This window comes from Aethalodelphis obliquidens, unplaced genomic scaffold (assembly GCF_003676395.1).
Source record: "Aethalodelphis obliquidens isolate GAN/ISIS:26980383/991018 unplaced genomic scaffold, ASM367639v1 scaffold27, whole genome shotgun sequence".
Lineage (NCBI taxonomy): Eukaryota > Metazoa > Chordata > Mammalia > Artiodactyla > Delphinidae > Aethalodelphis > Aethalodelphis obliquidens.
The window spans coordinates 8,305,664-8,331,599 of record NW_020837971.1 but is presented as its reverse complement, the minus strand read 5'-3'; positions in this window follow the sequence as shown (position 1 = coordinate 8,331,599).

The following is a 25,936-nucleotide window of genomic DNA, read 5'->3' as shown; positions in this document are numbered from 1 at the left end:
CCTCATTCAGATTCGATGGAGAAATTAAAACCTTTACAGACAAGCAAAAGCTAAGAGAATTCAACACCACCAAACCAGCTTTACATCAAATGCTAAAGGAACTTCTCTAGGCAGGAAACACAAGAGAAGGAAAAGACCTACAATAACAAACCCAAAACAATGAAGAAAATGGTAATAGGAACATACATATCAATAATTACCTTAGATAAACCCACACACATATGGTCACCTTATTTTTGATAAAGGAGGCAAGAATATACAATGGAGAAAAGACAGCCTCTTCAATAAGTGGTGCTGGGAAAACTGGACAGCTACATGTAAAAGAATGAAATTAGAACACTCCCTAACACCAAACACAAAAAAAACCTCAAAATGGATTAAAGACCTAAATGTAAGACCAGACATTATCAAACTCTTAGAGGAAAACATAGGCAGAACATTCTATGACATAAATCACAGCAAGATCCTTTTTGACCCACCTCCTAGAGAAATGGAAATAAAAATAAACTAATGGGACCTAATGAAACTTAAAAGCTTTTGCACAGCAAAGGAAACTTTGCACAGCAAACTTTGCACAGCAAAGATGAAAAGACAACCCTCAGAATGGGAGAAAATATTTGCAAGCGAAGCAACTGACAAAGGATTAATCTCCAAAATTTACAAGCAGCTCATGCAGCTCAATATCAAAAAAACAAAGAACCCAATCCAAAAATGGGCAGAAGACCTAAACAGACATTTCTCCAAAGAAGATATACAGATTGCCAACGAACACATGAAAGGATGCTCAACATCACTAATCATTAGAGAAATGCAAATCAAACCTACAATGAGGTATCACCACACACTGGTCAGAATGGCCATCATCAAAAAATCTACAAACAATAAATGCTGGAGAGGGTGTGGAGAAAAAGGAACCCTCTTGCACTGTTGGTGGGAATGTAAACTGATAAAGCCACTATGGAGAACAATATGGAGGTTCCTTAGAAAACAAAAAATAGAACTACCATACGACCCAGCAATCACACTACTGGGAATATACCCTGAGTAAACCACAATTCAAAAAGAGTCATGTACCACAATGTTCATTGCAGCTCTATTTACAATAGCCAGGACATGGAAGCAACCTAAGTGTCCACTGACAGATAAATGGATAAAGAAAATGTGGCACATATATACAATGGAATATTACTCAGTCATAAAAAGAAACGAAATTGAGTTACTTATTGTGAGGTGGACGGACCTAGAGTCTGTCACAGTGAAGTAAATCAGAAAGATAAAAACAAATAGCGTATGCTAACACATATATACGGAATTTTTAAAAAAATGGTTCTGGTGAACCTAGGGGCAGGACAGGAACAAAGACACAGACATAGAGAATGGACTTGAGGACATGGGGAGGAGGAAGGGTACACAGGGATGAAGTGAGAGAGTACCACTGACATATATACACTACCAAATGTAAAATAGATAGCTAGTTGGAAGCAGCTACATAGCACAGGGAGATCAGCTCGGTACTTTGTGACCAGCTAGAGGGGTGGGATACAGAGGGTGGGAGGGAGATGCAAGACAGAGCGGATAAAGGGGTATATGTATACATGTATCTGATTCACTTTGTTATATAGCAGAAACTAACACAACATTGGAAAGCAATTATACTCTAATAAAGGTGTTAATAAATAAATAAAGTGGGTGAGGGAAGAGAGGAACAAGGAAACTTGTAGGGGTGATGGTTATGTTCCTTACCTTGATTCTGGTGATAGTTTCATGGACATACATATATGTATGTCAAAACATATCAAATTGTATACTTTAAAAAGTGGTCCTTATTATATGTCAATTATACCTCAACATAACTGGTAAAACTTAACAAATAACAAAAATAAATGCTAACTTGAGATAGCCTCATCCACCAGGGGGCAGACAGAAGAAGCAAGAAGAACTACAATCCTGCAGCCTGTGAAACAAAAACCACATGCACAGAAAGATAGACAAGATGAAAGATACAGGGCTATATACCAGATAAAGGAACAAGATAAAACCCCAGAAAAACAACTAAATGAAGTGGAGATAGGCAACATTCCAGAAAAAGAATTCAGAATAATGATACTGAAGATGATCCAGGACCTCGGAAGAAGAATGGAGGCAAAGATCAAGAAGACGCAAGAAATGTTTAACAGGGCTTCCCTGGTGGTGCAGTGGTTGAGAGTCCGCCTGCTGATGCAGGGGACACAGGTTCGTGCCCCGGTCCAGGAAGATCCCACATGCCACGAAGAGGCTAGGCCCGTGAGCCATGGCTGCTGAGCCTGCGCGTCCGGAGCCTGTCCTCCACAATGGGAGAGGCCACAACAGTGAGAGGCCTGCATAACGCAAAAAAAAAAAAAAAGAAATGTTTAACAAAGACCTAGAAGAATTAAAGAACAAACAAACAGAGATGAACAATAAAATAACTGAAATGAAAATTACACTAGAAGGAATCAATAACAGAATAACTGAGGCAGAAGAATGGATAAGTGACCTGGAAGACAGAATGGTGGAATTTACTGCTGTGGAACAGAATAAAGAATGAAAAGAAATGGAGACAGCCTAAGAGACCTCTGGGACAACATTAAATGCAACAACATTCGTATTATAGGGGTCCCAGAAGGAGAAGAGAGAGAGAAAGGACCAGAGAAAATATTTGAAGAGATTATAGTCAAAAACTTCCCTAACATGGGAAAGGAAATAACCACCTAAGTCCAGGAAGCGCAGAGAGACCAATACAAGATAAACCCAAGGAGAAACATGCCAAGACACATAGTAATCAAACAGGCAAAAATTAAAGACAAAGAAAAATTATTGAAAGCAGCAAGGGAAAAATGACAAATAATATACAAGGGAACTCCCATAAGGTTAACAGCTGATTTCTCAGCAGAAACTCTACAAGCCAGAAGGGAGTGGCATGTTATACTTAAAGTGATGAATGGGAAGAATCTACAACCAAGATTACTCTACTTGGCAAGGATCTCATTCAGATTCGATGGAGAAATCAAAAGCTTTACAGACAAGCAAAAGCTAAGAGAATTCAGCACCACCAAACCAGCTCTACAACAAATGCTAAAGGAACTTCTCTAAGTGGGAAACACAAGAGAAGAAAAGGACCTACAAAAACAAACACAAAACAATTAAGAAAATGGTCATAGGAACATACATATCAATAATTACCTTAAACATGAATGGATTAAATGCTCCAACCAAAAGAAACAGGCTTGCTGAATGGATACAAAAACAAGACCCATATATATGCTGTCTACAAGAGACCCACTTCAGACCTAGGGACACATACAGACTGAAAGTGAGGGGATGGAAAAAGATATTCCATGCAAATGGAAATCAAGAGAAAGCTGGAGTAGCTATACTCATATCAGATAAAATAGACTTTAAAATAAAGAATATTACAAGAGACAAGGAAGGACACTAAATAATGATCAAGGAATAAATCCAAGAAGGAGATATAACAATTATAAATATAAATGCACCCAACATAGGAGCACCTCAATACATAAGGGAACCGCTAACAGCTATAAAAGAGGAAATCAACAGTAACACAATAATACTGGGGGACTTTAACACCTCACTTACACCAATGGAAAGATCATCCAAAATGAAAATAAATAAGGAAACAGAGGGCTTCCCTGGTGGCGCAGTGGTTGAGAGTCCGCCTGCCGATGCAGGGGACACGGGTTTGTGCCCTGGTCCGGGAGGATCCCACATGCCGCGGAGCGGCTGGGCCCGTGAGCCATGGCCGCTGAGCCTGCGCATCCGGAACCTGTTGCTTCGCAACGGGAGAGGCCACAACAGTGAGAAGCCCGCGTACCGCAAAAAAAAAAAAAAAAGAAAAATAAGGAAACAGAAGCTTTAAATGACACAATAGACCAGATAGATTTAATTGATATTTATAGGACATTCCATCCAAAAACAGCAGATTACACTCTCTTCTCAAGTGCACACGGAACATTCTCCAGGATAGATCACATGTCGGGTCACAAATCAAGCCTCAGTAAATTTAAGAAAATTGAAATCATATCAAGCATCTTTTCTGACCACAACGCTATGAGATTAGAAATCAATTACAGGGAAAAAAACGTAAAAAACACCAACACATGGAGGCAAAACAATACGTAACTAAATAACCAAGAGATCACTGAAGAAATCAAAGAGGAAATCAAAAAATACCTAGAGACAAATGACAATGAAAACACGACGATCCAAAACCTATGGGATGCAGCAAAAGCAGTTCTAAGGGGGAAGTTTATAGCTATACAAGCCTTCCTCAAGAAACAAGAAAAATCTCAAATAAACAATCTAACCTTACACCTAACAGAACTAGAGAAAGAAGAACAAACAAAACCCAAAGTTAGCAGAAGGAAAGAAATCATAAAGATCAGAGCAGAAATAAATGAGATAGAAATAAAGAAAACGATAGCAAAGATCAATAAAACTAAAAGCTGGTTCTTTGAGAAGATAAACAAAACTGATAAACCATTAGCCGGACTCATCCAGAAAAAGAGGGAAAGGACTCAAATCAATAAAATTAGAAATGAAAAAGGAGAAGTTACAACTGACACTGCAGAAATACAAAGCATCCTAAGAGACTACTACAAGCAAATCTATGCCAATAAAATGGACAACCTGGAAGAAATGGACAAATTCTTAGAAAGGTATAACCTTCCAAGACTGAACCAGGAAGAAATAGAAAATATGAACAGACCAATCACAAGTAATGAAATTGAAACTGTGATTAAAAATCTTCCAACAAACAAAAGTCCAGGACCAGATGGCTTCACAGGTGAATTCTATCAAACATTTAGAGAGGAGCTAACACCCATCCTTCTCAAACTCTTCCAAAAAATTGTGGAGGAAGGAACACTCCCAAACTCATTCTATGAGTATCACCCTGATACCAAAACCAGACAAAGATATTACAAATAAAGAAAATTACAGACCAATATCACTGATGAATACAGATGCAAAAATCCTCAACAAAATACTAGCAAACAGAATCCAACAACACATTAAAAGGATCATACACCATGATCAAGTGGGATTTATACCAGGGATGCAAGGATTCTTCAATATACGCTAATCAATCAATGTGATACACCATATTAACAAATTGAAGAATAAAAACCATATGATCATCTCAATAGATGCAGAAAAAGCTTCTGACAAAATTCAACACCAATTTATCATAAAATAACTCTCCAGAAAGTGGGCATAGAGGGAACCTACCTCAACATAATATAGGCCATATATGACAAACCCACAGCCAACATCATTCTCAATGGTGAAAAACTGAAAGCATTTGCTCTAAGATCAGGAACAAGACAAGGATGTCCACTCTCACCACTATTATTCAAGATAGTTTTGGAAGTCCTAGCCATGGCAATCAGAGAAGAAAAAGAAATAAAAGGAATACAAATTGGAAAAGAAGAAGTAAAACTGTCACTGTTTGCAGATGACAGGATACTATACATAGAGAACCCTAAAAATGCCACCAGAAAACTACTAGAGCTAATCAATGAATTTGGTAAAGTTGCAGGATACAAAATTAATGCACGGAAATCTCTTGCATTCCTATACACTAATGATGAAAAATCTGAAAGAGAATTATGGAAACACTCCCATTTACCATTGCAACAAAAAGAATAAAATACCTAGGAATAAACCTACCTAGGGAGACAAAAGACCTGTATGCAGAAAACTATAAGACACTGATGAAAGAAATTAAAGATGATACCAACAGACGGAGAGATATACCATGTTCTTGGATTGGAAGAATCAATATTGTGAAAATGACTATACTACCCAAAGCAATCTACAGATTCAATGCAATCCCTATCAAATTACCAGTGGCATTTTTTACAGAACTAGAACAAATCATCTTAAAATTTGTATGGAGACACAAAAGACCCCGATTAGCCAAAGCAGCCTTGAGGGAAAAAAACGGAGCTGAAGGAATCATACTTCCTGACTTCAGACTATACTACATACAAAGCTACAGTAATCAAGACAATATGGTACTGGCACAAAAACAGAAACATAGATCAATGGAACAAGATAGAAAGCCCAGAGATAAACCCACACACCTATGGTCAATTAATCTATGACAAAGGAGGCAAAGATATACAATGGAGAAAAGACAGTCTCTTCAATAAGTGGTGCTGGGAAAACTGGACAGCTACATGTAAAAGAATGAAATTAGAACACTCCCTAACACCATACACAAAAATAAACTCAAAATGGATTCAAGACCTAAATGTAAGACCGGACACTATAAAACTCTTAGAGGAAAACAAAGGAAGAACACTCTTTGACATAAATCACAACAATATCTTTTTTGATCCACCTCCTAGAGTAATCGAAATAAAACCAAAAATAAACAAATGGGACTGAATGAAGCTTCAAAGCTTTTTCACAGCAAAGGAAACCATAAACAAGACGAAAAGACAACCCTCAGAATGGGAGAAAATGTTTGCAAACGAATCAACAGACAAAGGATTAATCTCCAAAATATATAAACAGCTCATGCAGCTCAATATTAAAGAAACAAACAACCCAATCCAAAAATGGGCAGAAGACCTAAATAGACATTTCTCCAAAGAAGACATACAGATGGCCAAGAAGCCCATGAAAAGGTGCTCAGCATCACTAATTATTAGAGAAATGCAAATCAAAACTACAATGAGGTATCACCTCACACCAGTTAGAATGGGCATCATCAGAAAATCTACAAACAACAAACGCTGGAGAGGGTGCGGAGAATAGGGAACCGTCTTGCACTGTTGGTGGGAATGTAAATTGATACAGCCACTATGGAGAACAGTATGGAGGTTCCTTAAAAAACTAAAAATAGAGTTACCATATGATCCAACAATCCCACTACTGGGCATATACCCAGAGAAAACCATAATTCAAAAAGACACATGCACCCCAATGTTCACTGCAGCACTATTTACAATACCCAGGTCATGGAAGCAACCTAAATGCCCATCGACAGACGAATGGATAAAGAAGTTGTGGTACATATATACAATGGAATATTACTCAGCCATAAAAAGGAACAAAATTGAGTCATTTGTTGAGACGTGGATGGATCTAGAGACTGTCATACAGAGTGAAGTAAGTCAGAAAGAGAAAAACAAATATCGTATATTAACGCATGTATGTGGAATCTAGAAAAATGGTACAGATAACTGGTTTGCAGGGCAGAAGTTGAGACACAGCTGTAGAGAACAAGCGTTATGGACACCAAGGAGGGAAAACCACAGTGGAGTGGGGATGGTGGTGTGCTGAACTGGGCGATTGGGATTGACATGTATACAGTGATGTGTATAAAATTGATGACTAATAAGAACCTGCGGTATAAAAAACAAAGAAAGAAAAAAACAACTAATACTAAACTTTCTTTGGGTTATTTGTATGGAAATATGCTAATATAAATGTTTCAGACATTACATGAAATTTCTAAAAATCTTATATGTTCTGGTATAATGTTATAAGTCGTAATTCTAGTTATTACTTTAAAATGTATATCTCAGAAATAACTAAATTTCCTTGTCAATTGCATTATTATGAACTTTCATCAAATCTTTAACCGTGGTCATTTTTAAGTCTTTTGTCATTTACAGACAGTTCTGGGTGTACTCTGATGCTTTTGCAAATATGTTCCTATAAAAGGGTTTCGTCTTCAAGAAATTCATGGAAAAGACTCTGACAAGTACAGGTTTCTGGTAACTGACTATACTGCTGAACTGAATGAATAAGCATTTTCAGAACTCTAATGGAAAACTGATGAACTCATAAAAGTGCTAACAAAAGATCAAGATGAAAAAAAAAAATTAATTACATGGGACTGAGTGAACTGATGAGGATGATTATAATTTTTGTGACTTTCTGTTTGAATTAAAAAAAAAAAATCCCACAAGGACTCAGAGGCAAAAAATATACAAATCAAAATTCACTGCAAAGTAAAGGAGCTGTTACAGTGGAGGATTACTGGACTGAATGTCAATATTATGACATAGTGTGAGTGTGTTTCGTGTTTGGTAATTGCAATCATTGTTGCTTTTGTTGTGCTCATCCATTTACAATGCTTGGTGTCAATCTACTTATCTCTTGTAAAAATAAAATACAGTGTGTGTGTGTGAAAAAAAATTTGTTAATATATATTGTAGACATATAATCACAAATATGCAACTAGTCATTACAGGTCAAATTGCCCAGCATTTAAAAAGAGTCAAAATATAAATTCTTGGGCTTCCCTGGTGGCACAGTGGTTGAGAGTCTGCCTGCCAATGCAGGAGACACGGGTTCGAGCCCTGGTATGGGAAGATCCCACATGCCACGGAGCAACTGGGCCCGTGTGCCACAACTGCTGAGCCTGCGCGTCTGGAGCCTGTGCCCTGCAGCAAGAGAGGCCGCGACAGTGAGAGGTCCGCACACCGCGATGAAGAGTGGCCCCCGCTCACCGCAACTAGAGAAAGCCCACGCATGGAAACGAAGACCCAGCACAGCCAAAAATAAATAAATAAATAAAATTAAAAGGCCATGCAGATTCTCTTTAAAAAAAAAAAAAAGAAAATATATAAATTCTTTTTTAAAATTACCATGTTTTAAAAAACAGGCAAATCTTAATTTTCTTCTTTGGTCTTTCATCACTTTGGTCTGATATTTTTGTCAAATTGTGCCAGTTCATCAATAATGCTTTTGCCAGCATGTTATTTATGTATGTCCAAAGCAGGATGCTGTCAACTCCTTTGAGACAACCTGGGTCTAGAGACCTCTCAACAAATTGATCTCAGGATGGACTATCTGGTTACTTCATACGTTTGTTATTCTTTGACAAAAGCTTCTCTGGAGGCTGCATCAAAATGCTTTTTAGTCCAGACGTGGCCCCATGCTTACTAACTGGCCATTTTATGTTACAAGTACATTTCTAAGTGTTAATCTTCTGCTTACGTAAGATAAAGTGGAACACTAAAATTTTTTTCCAAAGAAAATGAAGATAATAAATAAATGCTAACTTGATCAAACTAGTGAAAGTAAGATAAGGGATAAAGGGAAACCACCAAAGTAAAATAATGTAAGTTGGCAGAATAAAATGAGCATTTTCAATTGTCATTAAAAGTAAATAAATGGAATTAGCCATTAAAAGACAGAGACGGTCAGATTGGCTTAAAAACCAATCAAGCTCTGTACTACATACAAAAAGAAGTTGTAGGGGCTTCCCTGGTGACACAGAGGTTAAGAATCCGCCTGCCAATGCAGGGAACACGGGTTCGAGCCCTGGTCTACAAAGATCCCACATGCCATGGAGCAACTAAGTCCATGAGACACAACTACTGAGCCTGCACTCTAGAGCCCGCGAGCCACAACTACTGAGCCCACGTGCCACAACTACTGAAGCCCGCGTACCTAGAGCCTGTGCTCTGCAACAAGAGAAGTCGCTGCAATGAGAAGCCCGCGCACTGCAACGAAGAGTAGCCCCCACCTGCCGCAATTAGAGAAAGCCTGCGCACAGCAACGAAGACCGAAAGCAGCCAAAAATAAATAAGTAAAATAAATAAATTTTTTTTAAAAAAGCAGTTGTAATCTACTGGGTGCAAACTTCCCTGACTTGGAAGAATTAAAATGTTAGTAAATTAACTATTTCTCTTGAATAAGTAGGAGTTAAAACTTAGGATACTAACATGATTTTACATAAATGATGATTCAAGAGAGGGGCCAGTGTTGATTTTTAAATTAATAATCCAACAGTCTAAATTAACAAATTTTTCATAAGCATGTTGTCCTAGTTGGAGATTCTTGGAATAACACTACTTGCTTTGAGGGCTTAATTAAATGATACATTGCACTGGTCTTCCATCTTTTATTCCCAAGGTTTCTAAATTGTGGCTTCTAAGTAACTATACATATTGAGAGTCTTTGTGGGGCAAGTCATGATTTGCAATTTAACCAATCAGTTACCAGCATTTTTTCATTTGTTTAAAGACTGGAGGATACTAGTTTGATGTATTATTCATTTGTTGATCCTTGGTGGCCAACAGATGTGACAAATCTTGAATAAGAAACATATCTCCTGATTCTCCTTTCTGTGGAAATGGGATTTTTGGGCAAAGTAATGACTGGCCCTGTACTTTGTTTTTCATTACTTGGTCCAGAGTTTCCATTACAGTGGGGGAAGAGGGAGACAAGGATTGTGTCCAATCTATTTTGTGCCTTGATTGGCCCTCTACAAAGGACGAGAACTCAGTAACTGCTCACTGAAGGCTTTCATCAGTCCTGCCAATGGGACAGTTTGGAGGGAACAGTGGTTGCAACAGAATCACCTGAGGCTTGTTAAAACAGACTCCTGGGCCCCTTCCCCCAGAATGGCCGACTCATGAGTTCTGGGATGGGGCTGAGAATGTGCATTTCTTTTTTTTTTTTTTTAACATCTTTATTGGAGTATAATTGCTTTACAATGGTGTGTTAGTTTCTGCTGTATAACAAAGTGAATCAGATATACATATACATACATCCCCATACCTCCTCCCTCTTGCGTCTCCCTCCCGGCCTCCGTATCCCACCCCAGAATGTGCATTTCCCCCAAGTTCCCAGTTGCTGCTGCTGCTGGTGACTGGAAGACCACAGTTTGAGGACCATTCTTTGTTTCACCTGTTTCCCACTCTCAACTTCAGCCTCTAGCCATTTCTCTTGCCATCTTTGGGGTAAAAGTGTCTGGTAATGCATGCCATGGTGCCTCCCCCAGGGTCCCCCTTTAAGACCTAGCCCCTCATTCCCTGGCTGCAGGGAGTGTTAGGCACCTCTGCCTGCATTAGCATCAGAAAACTAGACGCTGGGAGACCTGAGTGGCCCTGGGTGTCAAGAACACGGCGAACACACACAGAAAATCCTCCGAGGCAGTGGTGAGGCACGTAAGAGGGAAGCCTTCACTGCCTTCCTGGCTTCTGGCTGGTCACAAGGGTGAAGCTGCCGCCGTCACCAGGGAAGTCAGATGGATGCCTGGCGTACTCATCAACCTGCAGGCAGGCTCCAGAAGAAGGTGCACAGGTGTGCACAAGCACGCAGGCAGGCAGGTGAGGCGGCGGTGCTGGGAGGGAACAGGGGAGGAGGCGGGAGGATTCCTACCCAGGTGAGGGTTGCTGGGATCTCCCAGCCTGCTACCCCCCCAGAGGCCAGCAAGTTCTACCCTGTACTCACAACCCCTCAGAGACATTAGGTCTCAGAAATGCAGGGCAAGGAACAACGGTTTAACTAATGCTTTGGGTTTGCTTTTTTTATATATATATAAATTTATTTATTTACTTTTGGCTGTGTTGGGTCTTCGTTGCTGTGCGTGGGCTTTCTCTAGTTGCGGCGAGCGGGGGCTACTCTTTGTTGCGGTGTGCGGGCTTCTCATTGCAGTGGCTTCTCTTGTGGAGCACGGGCTCTAGGCACGTGGGCTCAGCAGTTGCAGTGCACAGGCTCAGTAGTTGTGGCTCACGGGCTCAGTAATTGTGGCTTGTGGGCTCTAGAGCGCAGGATCAGTAGTTGTGGCACACAGGCTTAGTTGCTCCGCGGCATGTGGGATCTTCCCGGACCAGGGCTCAAACCCATGTCCCCCACATTGGCAGGCAGATCCATAACCACTGTGCCACCAGGGAAGTCCATGCTTCTGTTTCTTCACTCACTCATTAAATCAACATTTGTTTGAGCTTCTACTATATTGGGCTCTAGATTAATCTTGGGATCCAAAGGGGGTTAAAACATAACCAATCCCTTTCAAGTTGTTCACAATCTGGTATAAGAGCTGGACAAGAAACAGGCAGTCCCAGCGAAGCACCTTGAGAGGCAGTATACGCCATGGATCACAGCTCTAGAGCCAGAACACCCAGCTCCAAATTCTGTGTGACTTTGGGCAAGTCACTTAACTTCTCTGGGTCTCCACGTCCTTATCTGTAAAATGGGGATGATAGCAGTGCCTACCTCATAGGTAGGTCTGGTGTCAGGTCTAAATGAGTTAGTGTTTAAGATGTACCTGGTGCAGAATCCTGATTGCTAGCTCTTGTTAATATTGGCATGACAACGAGAAAGGTGCTGAGGACAGCATGGGAGGAGAGGTCAGGAGCCCAGACATAAAACTAACCACCTCAGAGCAGCAGCTTGCCCTCTGTAACACGAGCAGATCCAAACAGAGGATCCCAAGGCCCCTTCCAGTGTGAGAGCTGTGGGCTGGTGCTGCCATCCAGTAGGTACACTGGACATGAGAAATAGCCAGGAGAGTTTCTCCTGCCGTGGACATGGTGGAGTTAGAGAAAGAGGGAAGATCCTCTCTATTTCACTTGGATTCGTAGGAAGTTTGAAAACATCTCACGCACAGCCAAGGGCAGCAGTTGAGAATAGCCAGGGACGTTTCCCATGCTCGGGCAGGCCCCTCCTCCACCCAGGGCCCCCAGGACACTGGGGGGCTATATCCTCCCCCTCTCTGTGTATCTCCTCTCCTCTCCACCCCTTCAGTGCCACCGCTCCATCTCTGGGCCCATTTTCCTGTTCTATTTGTAATTGCCACTGAGAACCTGCCATCATGCATGTATACACACCTGCTCTCTTGGCCAGAGGGCCTACCAACCCCACAGTACTCGCCAGCTGGGAAATTTCAGAAAGCCTTGGGCCAAGGCTTTTGAGAACACAGCCCTGTCCATGAAGACCCCGGTAAAGAAAGGACACCTGATAACACGAGCGCTGGAGCTCAGAGCAAGGGTGGTGTCTCCCTGGACGGTGACTCCGTGGCGAGCTGGCCAGGAGAGAACAGACCAGCGGGCAGCCCTCACTGTGCAAGAGAGACCATATCCTGCTCTCAGCTGCCTATCAGCGGTGGCCCTGGCCACGTGGATCACGCTTGCTGGCCGTGACTGGATAGCATGGTCTCCAGCTCCTGATCTTCCGGGACCCACGTGCCATGAGGGCAACTGATTACGGAGAAAAGAGAAATGACCGAGCAAATACAGAGGGCCCCCAGGGTCTACCTTGTGCTGTCTTATTCTCTACCACTTCTTGCTTTCTCCCTTCTCCCGAACTCCAGTTAAGAAAAAACAGGGGTGGGGGGTTGGGGACAGGGACCAAGTGCTTGGAACAACCTGGAGGCTAATTTCAATCTAAAACACTGGGTCTGAGCCCTGGCCAGCAGCCCTCAGCAACTTCCAGCTCAGCCACCCTATGCCTCTATGGCTGAAAATACCCAAGCATCTGATGAAGCAACTGCAATTAAATTTAGCCCTGGCAAACCTAGGGCTGGTCTGGGTGCTAGAAGCAGCAGAGTGTACCCACGGATGCAGCCATCGCAGGTGGGAGCGCCTCCAGCTACAGACAACAGCCAGAGTGATGACAATGACACACCTAGAGGCAAGTAGAGCCAGGGAAGGGAGATGGAGTGGGGTGAAGTTCGAGGCCCAAAGGATCTGGTACTGCCATCAGCAGATACTCAGCAGGTAGCACGGATGAGTAAAGCATAAAGATGGAAAGAAAAAGGAATGGTAGGGACTGTGATGAACTGAAGTTTAGATTTTTTTTTTTTTTTTTTTCCCAGTACGCGGGCTTCTCACTGCTGTGGCCTCTCCCACTGCGGAGCACAGGCCCCGGACGCGCAGGCTCAGCGGCCATGGCTCACGGGCCCAGCTGCTCCGCGGCATGTGGGATCCTCCCACACCGGGGCACGAACCCGCGCCCCCTGCACCGGCAGGCGGACTCCCAACCACTGCGCCACCAGGGAAGCCCTGAAGTTTAGTTTTTTTTAAATAATACTACATCAGCCAAATAAAATCCTGCCTTAGGTCTGCAGACATTCACTGTGACACCCGGGCCCAGCTATGTAGAGGAGGAAACCCCAAGGGGACATTCCACCATCAACCATTCATTCTTTGCTTCTTCAGTCTCCTGTTAAAAGGCAGACTGTGGGCTTTAAGATTTTTTAGCTAACACAGTTAATCTTACTGATCCCTTTGTTTAAGAAAGAAGGAAAGGAGAAAAGAAATAATCAGCATGCATGAATAAATTATTTGGTAAATTCACATTGATTAATACGTTCAGAATCAAATGTTACCTGTATAAAGCAGTTGTTGAATGAAAAGAATATTTGGCTTGCAGTCAGACAGGCTTGAGTCTAACTCCTGGCTCTCCCACCTTCTAAGAAATTAATTAACTTCCCTAAGCTGCAGCTTCCTCTTTGGTAAACAAGAAATAATATGCCTACCTTGGATTGCTATGAAGATTAAATAAAACAATACAGGACAGTGTTTGACATGAGATCATTCACACTCAATAAATGTTGCATGAATTTTAATCATCTGAGAGCCAGGTTCTGCAGGACAGGGACTGAGTGGAAAGGGAACAGCCCTTCACCCTGCCAGAGCTCTCCCAGAGCCTGGGTCAGGCCTCAGTTTGAGTTGGCTTCTGAGCCACACGGAGCCACACTGCCCCCCTGTGCCCATTTGCCCCACTGCAGCTGCACTTGAGTTGTGCCTCACACCTTTCTCTCTTCCGCCATTGGAGGAGCATCAGGCCTATAGACCTACTTCACCCTTGTTTCTACTCCACGTGAGCCCCTCATGCTGTCTTATGCTGAGCTGGTGGCTTGCTGAAGGTCATTAACTGAGTCTACAACAGCCTAGCTTGTCCAGTCTCCCAAGCAAGCTGGCCACACTGGGGAGCATTTGGTTAGCCTCCCTGATCTAGCGCTTTAGCAGACTTCCAGCCCTGACACTGTACTGGGATCCCCTGGGGAGATATTAAAATAGACATCCATTTGTACATTACACCTCTCTCCAGACCTATGGAATCAGAATCTCAGAGGGTGAACTGGAGAATCCATATAAAAAGAAAAAACTCAAGGGATCTCAAATTCAGCCAATTTTGAAACTGCATTGTTTTAACCCCATATTGTGCTGCCCTCAGTCACCTCTCGCTTCTGTCTTGGCTTTGTAAGTAACACAAGCAAGAAAATACACTGCTCTCTGCACAGAAAATTAGTATTGCTATGGAGTGGGAAAAGGGAGCAGTGAGCAGCCAGTGAGAGGGGGTAGAGAGAGAACAAGAGGCATGAAGAAAGACACAGAAAGGCAGAACGAGTGGAAGGAAAACAGGTGTGCACGCAAACACACACACACGCACACACACACACAGAGACAACCCCGCACACATACACAGAGAGAGAGAAAGATGGGGAAGAAAGGAAGAGAAAGAGAGAAATGAGAAAGGAGGGAGATAAACGAAAGCACATTTTCATGAGTGTGACAACATTTTGTAAGGCAAGAGATAACTTAAACCCAATCAATGAAAATATCCTAGATTAAGAAAAAATTGTTTAATCTAGGCATAGGGTTAACATCTGCAACATGCAAATGCTCTTACATGCTGGCAAGGATACAAACAACACAAATGAGAAATGAGCAGAGCTACAAAGAGAAAATCCAGAGAGCCAAGTCAGGAAAAGGTGTGTGAGTTCACGATTGGTTTGGGAAATGCAGATTGTTACTTTGTACCCATGAGGTTGGCAAAAATCAAAAAGCCACTTCCTGGGCTTCCCTGGTGGCGCAGTGGTTGAGAGTCTGCCTGCCGGTGCAGGGGACGCAGGTTCGTGCCCTGGTCCGGGAGGATCCCACATGCCGCGGAGCGGCTGGGCCCATGAGCCATGGCCGCTGAGCCTGCGCGTCCGGAGCCTGTGCTCCGCAACGGGAGAGGCCACAACAGTGAGAGGCCCGCGTACCGCCAAAAAAAAAAAAAAAAGCCACTTACTGATATCTATGTAGATGCAGGAGAAATGATTTCTTTAAATCTTCATGATAAAAATGTAAATTGTCCAAGAACCTTGAAAAGTTCTCAGATACCATCTAACAAAATTTACCTCTCATCATTCAGTCCACCTGTTCCATTCCTGGGACTGGATGCCCTAGAGATAAAATCACCAGTACACAATGATGTATGTTCAAGAATGTTCATGGCAGCATTGCTCATGGTAACAAAAACACTGGAAACAAAGGGGAAGTCCACTAATAGGGTACTGCTGAATAAATGTTAATACACTCAGCCCACTTAATATGTCTTATACAGCAATTAAGCAGAATGAATAAAACCATATCACAGTTGGAATTTAAGGGATTGTAAAAAAAACAATAATAAGGCAAAATGTTTATAATATGGTTCCATTTTTGTAGAACATAAACAGTGATAGAAATTCTTATTGTGTGTGTGTGTGTGTGTGTGTGTGTGTGTTTGCGTACAGGGGTGGCACTTAGCCAGCATAAACTGATACAGCCATTGGATGTTTCAGCTAGTGTTTATTCTCACTGGTTGATACTGTGCATACTGGTTGCTACATATTTTGAACGTCACTGGTACATATATGTGGTCATATCATTGCATATGAGTACATAAATATGGAGAAAATACAGATAGGTACATATTAAGTTGTTAACATGGATTACTTGGGAAGGAAAATGGGGCATCAGTGGGATGGGGACAGAGGGGTAGCCAACCTAATGAGGAAAAGAAAAATAAATTTTAAAAACGTGTAACATGATCATAATTATGTTATGCACTTATGTAAAATTGTATCTATACGTTTTCATGTATACAGAATTTCTTACAATATAATCATTAAGAGTTTATATTAGTCAGCTATTGTTGCAGTAACGCTGTATAATAAACCAAACCCCAGAGAAGCTATACAAGCTTAAGAATTCTGCCACGAGAGGGAGCAAGAAGTATGGAGCAGGTATACCCACATAAGGTAGGAGAAAACCTCAGCTACAAGAGGACCAACAAACTGTATAGCTCACCTGAAGGCAAGTAAAGATTTAAGGAGGTGTCTGCTGCTTCAAATGCAAAAGCAGCAACACAAAACTACAAGTAACATGAAGAATCAAGGAAGTATACCATCACCAAAGACCCCAGTAATCATCCAATAAGTGAACTGAAAGGCATGAAATTCTGCAATCTAACTGACAAAGAATTCAAAATAGCTTTTTTGAGGAAACTCAATGAGCTAAAAGTAAACAGAAAGACAACTGCAGTGAAATCAGGTAAACTATACATGAACAAAATGAGAAATTTAACAAAGAGGTAAAAATCATAAAAAACAATTCGGGAGCTAATGAATTCAATAAATGAAATGAAAAATGCAACAGAGAGCATTTACAGCACGATAGACAAAACAGAAAACAGAATAAGTGAGCTCGAGGGTAGGAACTCTGAAATAATGTGATCAGAGGAAAACAAAGGAAAAAGGAACAAAAAATAGCCAAGAAAGCCTACCTGACTTATGGGACTCCACCAAACATAGAAATACCAGAGCCACTGAGGTTCCAGGAGGAGAAAAGGAGGGAATAGCAGGCAGAAAGTTTATTTAAAAAAATAAGAGCTGAGAACTTCCCAAACCTGGGGAGAGACTTGGACATCCATGTTCATGAAACTAAGAGATCACACTATTAACTCAATGCAAAAAGACCTCCAAGACACATTATAATGAAACTGTCAAAAATAAAAGATAAGGAGAATCCTAAAGAGGAAAAAAGATTGTAACCTACAAAAGAACCCCCATTAGGCTACTAGCAGATTTGTCAGCAGAAACTCTACAGGAAAATGACATATGGGATGTCTTCAAATAAAGACAACTGCCAACCAGTAATATTCTATCCAGCAAAGTTATCCTTCAGATATGAAGGAGAAATAAACTTTTCCAGGCAAAGAAAAGTTGAAGTAGTTCATCAGCACAAGATCTGCCTTGCAAAACACAGAAAGGAGTTCTTTAAGCTGAAATGAAAAGAGGCCAAATAATGACATGAAAACATGTGAAAGTATACAACACACTGGTAAAGACAAATATACGGTCATGTTTACAAACCCTAATTCTGTAATAGGATGGTGTGTTAATGAATTAACTATACTATAAAGACTAAAGGAAAAGAGTCGCAAAAATAACTACAGCTGCTATAATTGGATAAAAAATGTACAATGTAAAAAGAGGTAAATCATGTCATCAAAAATATAAAAGGGGGGAGGAAAAGGGGGGAATTTTTATACGCCATAGAAGTTAAGTTGCTATCACCATAAAATGAACTATTTTATTTCAAAGACGTTTTATGTAAGATGCATGGTAAACATAAATCAAACACCTAAAGTAGATTCACAAAAGATAAGGAAAGGGGGAAAAGAGCATACCATCACAGAAAATCACCAGTTTACAAAGATGGGGGAAAAAATGAAAAGAGAACAATAGGACTACAAAAGCAATTAATAAGGTGGCATTTATAAGTCTATATATATGTGTGTGTGTGTGTGTCTGTGTGTGTGTGTGTGTGTGTGTGTGTGTGTGTGTGTGTATATATATATATATATATATATATCAGAACTTACTCTAAACAGCAACAAACAAACCCAATAGAATATAAGTAGAAGACCTAAATAGACATTTCTGCAAAGGAAAAAATACACATGGCCAAAAGGAACATGAAAAGATGCTCAACATCGCTAATTATTAGAGAAATGCACATCAAAACCACAACGAGGTATCACCTCTCTCCAGTGAGAATGGCTGTCATCAAAACCTCTAGAAACAGTAAATACTGGAGAGGGCTTAGAAAAAAGAAAACACTCCTATGGTGTCAGGGGGAATGTAAATTGGTAACAGCCACTAAGGAGAACAATATGGAAGTTCCTTAAATAGCTAAAAACAGAGCTACCATATGATCCGGCATCCCACTCCTGGGAGGACATTTCGACAAAAAAAATAACTCGAAAAGACACATGTATCCCAAACTTCACTGCAGCGTTATTTACAATGGTGGAGACATGGAAGCAACCTAAATGTCCATCGACAGAAAATGGATAAAGACGATGAGGTCCATATATACAACAGAATATTACTCAGCTATAAGAAAAGAATGAAATAATGCCATTTACCACAACAAAGAAGGACCTAGAGATGATCATACTATGTGAAGTAAGTCACAGAGAGAAAGATGAGTATCATACCACTTATAGGCAGAATCTAAAAACTGATACAAATGAACTCATTTACAAAATAGAAAAGGCTAACAGACTTAGAAAACAATCTTAGGTTACCAAAGGGGAAACCTGGGAGGGGAGAGATAAATAAAAGGTTGGAATTAACATATACACACTAATATATATAACATAGGTCATTAACAAGGACCTACCATATAGCCCAGGGAAATCCACTCACCACTCAACGATAACGTATATGAAAAGACTCCGAAAAAGACTAGATATATATCTGCATGTGCCCGAATCATGTTGCTGTACACCAAAAACAAAACAATGTAAACCAACTACCCTGCAATATAAATCAAACACTGAATTAAAAAATAAAACAAAATGAAATGACTACTATAGTCCGTGCAGACCTCAGTGACACTGGCTGGTGTCACATCCCTGGAGCCTGAGCAGCCATTGGTCCCAAGACTACACTGTCTGAGGGCTGAGGGAGCTGGGAAGTATGTGCCAGGAAATGAGCCCACATTGGACCCACAGTGTCTGAAACTCTCTGGATGAAACCACAGTCTCCAGGCTCAGGCAAGCCCTCCACAGCTAAACCAAGCCTAGTGCACCCAAGCGATGGTGGACCCTTTGGTCTGGAAGAGCACTGAAAAGTCACCTGGTCCCTACGTCTCCTGATGCTGGGATGCCCACCTCCAGCCTCCTTCCTCAGATTCGCCCCAGCTATGGACACCAGCACCCTCAGCATAGCAGTTTCGCAAGGGTTGGGATTTGGGGAGAGGTGGGAGAGGGTGCAGGGAAAGGGGGACAAAGTCATGAGACACAAGCCCTTGGGTGTTTCTTGTGGCACACTCCACTCTCATTTACAACTCAGGAACGTGACTTTCACTAAGGCTCTGGTGCCCCAGTAACCAGAGGTGGGCATGAAGAAATCCTGCCGCCTTGTGTTCTCGTAACAACAACTTTAAAAGCGGTGCTTATTGGCATTTAATACTCTCAAGGCCTACGGGGCTGTAAATGATGGCTGCCCTCAGAAATGGCCTACGGTAGGTAATCGACTACAAATTCAAAACAGGGCAAGTTTTCAGGAAAACTCTCAAGAGGTAAATTTTACTCACAGTTTAAAAAGAAAAACAAGCACATGAAAACTTCCTCAACATTGCTCATTATTAGAGAAATACAAATCAAAATTACAAGGAGCTATCGCCTCCCAACAGTCAGAATGACCATCATCACAAAGTCTACCAAAGGTAAATGCGGCAGAGGGTGTGGAGAAAAGGGACCCCTCCTAAACTGCACGTGGGAATATAAATTAGTACCAGCCACTGGGGGAACAGGACGGAGGTTCCTGAATAACCTAAAAACAGAGGTAGCCCTTAATCGGGCAATCCCACTCCTGGGCGTATATCCAGAGAAAACTATAATTTTTTATATTTTTCCCAGTGTTCATGGCAGTGCTATTTGCAATAGCCAAGACATGGAAGCCACCATAAAGTCCACTGACAGGAAAATGAATAAAGAATATGGGGGTACATAGGCACACGGGATTATTACTCAGCCATAAAAAAGAATGAAATGATACTACTTGCAGCAACATAGATGGACCTACAGATGATCATACTAAGTGACGGAAGTCAGAGGTAGAAACACAAATACCATAGGGTATCACTTAAGGGTGGAATCTAAAAACTGATACAAAGGAACTCATTTACAAAGCAGAAACAGGCTCACAGAATTAGAAAGCCAACTTAGGGTTACCCAAGGAGAAACATGGGGTGGGGGAGCAATAATCAGGAGTTTGGGATTAACATATACCCACTAATATAAATAAAATAGATCATCCACAAGGACCTACGGTATAGCACAGGCAACTCTACTCAACACCCTGTAATAACCTATAGGGGCAAAGAATCCAAAAAAGAGTAGCTATACATCTATGTATACCTGAATCAAGGTGCTGTACACCTAAAACCAACACAGCATTGTAAATCAATTATGCTCTAATATAAAATGAACATTACTTTAAAAACTACAAGGAGGGGACTTCCCTGGTGGTCCAGTGGTAAAGAATCTGCTTACTAATGCAGGGTACGCGGGCTCGATCCCTGGTCAGGGAACTAAGATCCCACGTGCTGCGGGGCAACTAAGCCCACAAGCCCCCAACTAGAGAGAGAAAAACCCGCACATCACAACTAGAGAGAAGCCCACGCGCCACAACGCAAGATCCCACGTGCCGCAGCTAACACCATACGCAGCCAAATAAATAAATAAATATTTTAAAAATACAATGAAATGCCTGTAATATTCCCCTGAGGCCACGATGACCCGGGCTGTTCTCACATCCCTGGAGCCTGAGCAGCCTTGGGTCCCAAGGCTGGACTATCCTGGGGCTGAGGGAGCTGGAGAGGATGTGCCAGCTAATGAGTCCCCACTGGACCTGTCGTGTCTGTCCCGTCTGGCTGAAACCACAGTCTCCAGACAGCTAAACCTAGCCAAGTGCACCCAAGCGATGGTGGACCCTTTGGTCTGGAAGAGCTGTTTAAAGTCACCTGGTCTCCACGTCTCCTGGTGGTGGGATTCCCACCGCCAGCCTCCTTCCTTAGGGTGGCCCCACCTACGGATGACAGCGCCCTCAGCACAGCAGTTTCGCACGGGTTGGGATTTGTGGGGGAGGCGAGAGAGGGTGAAGGGAAACAGGGACAAAGTAATGAGACACAAGCCCTTGGGTGTTCTGGCACATTCCACTCAAATCTACAAGCCCCAAACAGGATTCCCCCTAAGGTTCCGGTTGCCAGGGTAACCAGAGTTGGGCCTGAGGAAATCCTGTCGCCTTGTGGCCATTTCCTGAAACAGCAACCTCAAAAAGATTTCTTATGGGCCCTTAAGATTCACAAGGACGGCTGGGCTCCAAATGATACTTGCGCTCAAAAAATGTCCAACGGTAAGTGTTTGAAAATAATTGAAAACTGGGCAGACTTTCCAGAAGACAATTTGAACAGGTAAATGCTACTCAAACTGTTTATAAAAAAAACCAGCCCATGAAAACATACTCAACATAGCAATTATCAGAGACATGCAAATCAAAACTACAACGAGGGATCACCTTGCACCGGTCTGAAAAGCCATCATCAAAAATCTACAGTAGGGCTTCCCTGGTGGCGCACTGGTTGAGAGTCCGCCTGCCGATGCGGGGGACGCGGGTTCGTGCCCCAGTCTGGGAAGATTCCACATGCCACGGAGCGGCTGGGCCCGTGAGCCACGGCTGCTGGGCCTGCGCATCCGGAGCCTGTGCTCCGCAACGGGAGAGGCCACAGCAGTGAGAGGCCCGCGTACCGCAAAAAAAAAAAAAAAAAAAATCTACAATGAATAAATGGTGGAGAGGGCATGGAGAAAAGGAAACCCTTTTATGGTGCTGGTGGGATGTAAATGGTAACAGCTATTATAGAGAACATTATGGAAGTGCCTTTAAAAGTTAAAATAGAGCTACCACACGAACCAGTAGTCCACCCCTAAGAGTAACTGTGGAGAAAACCAGAATTCAAAGAGACATATGCACCCAAGCGTGCACTGCAGCACCAGTTACAATAGCCAAGGCATGAGGGCAAACAAAATATCCGTGGACAGATGAATGGATAGAGAAGTGATAGATGTATGCGATGGAATATGACTCAGTCATGTAAAAGAATGAAATAATGTCATTTGCAGGAACATAGATAAACCTTGAGAAATCATACTAAGTAAAGTAAGTCAGACAGAAAAAGACAAATATCATATGATATCACTTATAGGTGCAATCTAAAAATACACACTACTCAACTGAGAAAACATAAACAGACTCAGAGACTTAAAAAACAAACACATGGTTACCGAAGGAAACAGAAGGGGTCAAGGGATGAATTAGGAGGTTGGGATTAACAAATACAAACTATTACATATAAAATAGATAATCAACAAGGTCCTATGTATACCAAGGTATGTCTATCAACACTCTGTAATAACCTATATGCGAAAAGAAGCCGAGGATGCAGAGATATATGCATATGTATAACTGAAAGATTCTGTATACCTACAACATACAGAACACTGTATATCAATGTTACTCCAATAAAAAATGAAAATTAATCTAATTTTTAAAAAGTGGTAATGAGACACAAGATTTGCGTGTTTGTTCTGGCACATCCCACTCTAATTTACATGCCCCAAACAGGATTTCCCCGAAAGCTCTGGTTGCCAAGGTAACCAGAGTTGGGCCAGAGGTAATCCTGCCCCTTGTGGCCATTTCCCGCAAACCAACCTTAAAGCGATTGCTTATAGGCACTTAATATACCTGCCCTCAAAAAATGTACAGGGGTTAAGTGTTGGAAAATAATTGAATACAGGACAGAGTTTCAAGAAGACAATTTAAACAGGTAAATTCTACTCACAGTATTTTTTTTTAAAAAAAAGCCCATGAAAACAGGCTCAACATAGCAATAATCAGAGACATGCAAATCAAAACTACAGCGAGGGATTAACTTGCAACGGTATGAAAGGCCAGCATCAAAAATCTACAATGAATGAATGGTGGAGAGGGAGTGGAGAAAAGGGAACCGTTTTATGGTGCTGGTAGGATGTAAACTGTAACAATCACTATAGAGAACATTATGGAAATGCCTTTAAAAGATAAAAATAGCACTGCCACATGATCTGACAGTCCCACCCCTAAGAGTATATGTGGAGAAGACCAAATAAATAATGTAGTTTGTGGGATTGATTTTTTTAAACAACCCTGCTGTTTGCAAACCTTACTGCATAACCATATCTAGAGTGATCCCTTGCTTTGCTAAGAGCAAGCTGCACTTCACGTTTCTTCCCACCTCCCGTCAATGGCAACAGTGCCAATGGTCAAGACGCACCACAGTGAGCGGCAGAGGGAAGGAACGCAAGATGCCATCACGTTGCAGTTGTGCCCTCCCCTCCCCCGTGCTCACTCCTGAGTGCGCAGGTGCTGCAGCAAGGCTGCACGGGCAGGGGTCCCGGCTGCGGGCAGGAGGCTGCCTCTCGGTACACAGGGTGCCCGCTGGGCAGAGCTGTGTTTCCCTCAGTGCATGTGGACCGGGTCAGAGCATGTGAGGTGTGGACTCCGGGAAGAGGGGACCCTGGGCCACAGGCTGCCGAACCCATCTCCCTGTAGCTAGTCCGTCTGCTTTGTGATGGACTGAGTAGGCATGAAACCTACCTGCCCTTCTGTTCACGTCTCTTATGAATAAGTTTGCACCGACAGCCGTATTAGCTACTTAGTTTTAAAACAAAGAGCTGGCTGGGAAAAGTGAAAGTGTAATTGCTGTCAAGCCAAGGCAATTTTTATTTTGTGGGACAGTTATCACTCCTCTGACGGAAGAAGCAGGCAGAAAGTCTGGGATGGGGGCTGGCGTCGCACCTTGCAAGTCCGATTATGACGTTTTCATCCACAGTCTTTGTAAGGCAATTATGTTTCAACCTGATATGACATTAAAGTATGTTTACAAAATTTCCACTTAGATACACTAAATGTGTAAGATGGTTAAATAGAAAAAAGACATTCGCGGACATTTTCTTCCCCGTTATTTGAATGTGCCATTTCTGGTGGACATGTCAAAAGTTTCACTCTTTTTTTAGATCAAAAATAAATGACAAATAGTGCAAGATCTCTTGCGAACAAACATGGTGGTCATGGCCAACTCCATTACTGTTGCCTGAAACGTGCTTCCAAAACATACAGTTTATTTTATTATCAAGGGTACCTGGAAACCATGACCATGACCTCGGAGCAGTGGGTAGGCGTAGAGCCATGGACACTGAAACTGTGGGGACGCATAAGAGCAATAACTGCGTGCCAAAACTTCTCCTGCGTAGGGATACATCTATCAGCAAATTCCAGCCCATGTCAATGGAGAGGCAAGGCAACACTGTTTGTATTTTCTAGTAGACATGTATTTTATTTTATTGACTGTAAGCTCATTCACATGTAACTTTTGATATTTTCACTCTGTGAAAATAAAGAACACAAGGATCCCTAAAAAAAGAGAAAAGAGTATAGGCATTAAAGACCAGAATTCGAAAAGTCACGTGCACCTAAGCGTGCACTGCAGCACTATTTACAAGAGCCAAGACATGGAAGCAAACAAAATGGCCATTGACAGACGAGTGGAAAAAGAAGTGATACATGAACACAATGGAATATGACTCAGCCGTGTAAAAGAATGAAATAATGCCATTTGGAGTAACCTATGGACCTAGAGATGATCACAGTAAGTTAAGTAAGTCAAAAAGAGAATGACACACATCCTAAGAATGTCACATACAGGTGGAAACTATAAATTCATATGAATGAACTAATTTAAAAAACAAACAGACTCACAGATTTAGAAAAGCAACTTAAAATTATCAAAAAGGAAAGGTAAGGGGAGGGATAAATTAGGAGGTTGCGATTCACATATACACTCTAATATATATCAAAGAGATAATCAAAAAGGACCTACCGAATAGCACAGGGAACTCTACTGAACACACGGTAACCTCTATGGGAAAGGAACCCAAAAAAGAATACACATAGGTCTATGTGTAACTGAATCAAGGTCCTGTACACCTAAAACAAACACGACATCGGAAATCAACTCCACTCCAATATAAAATAAAAATGAAATTATAGAAACAAAGAACAGTTGGGCCTGAAGAAATGATGGCCCCTTGTGGCCGTCTCCCGAACAAGAACTTTAAAACCTGGGCTGAGGGGCGCGTAATATCCACAAGGCCTGGCATGCTGTCAGTAAAATACACAGGCCCTCAAGAAACGCCCTCAGGAAGGTCATCCAAAAAGAATTCAAAACAGGGCAGATGTTCAAGAAGTCAGTTTCAAGACGCAACTGTTACACTGTTTTAAAAA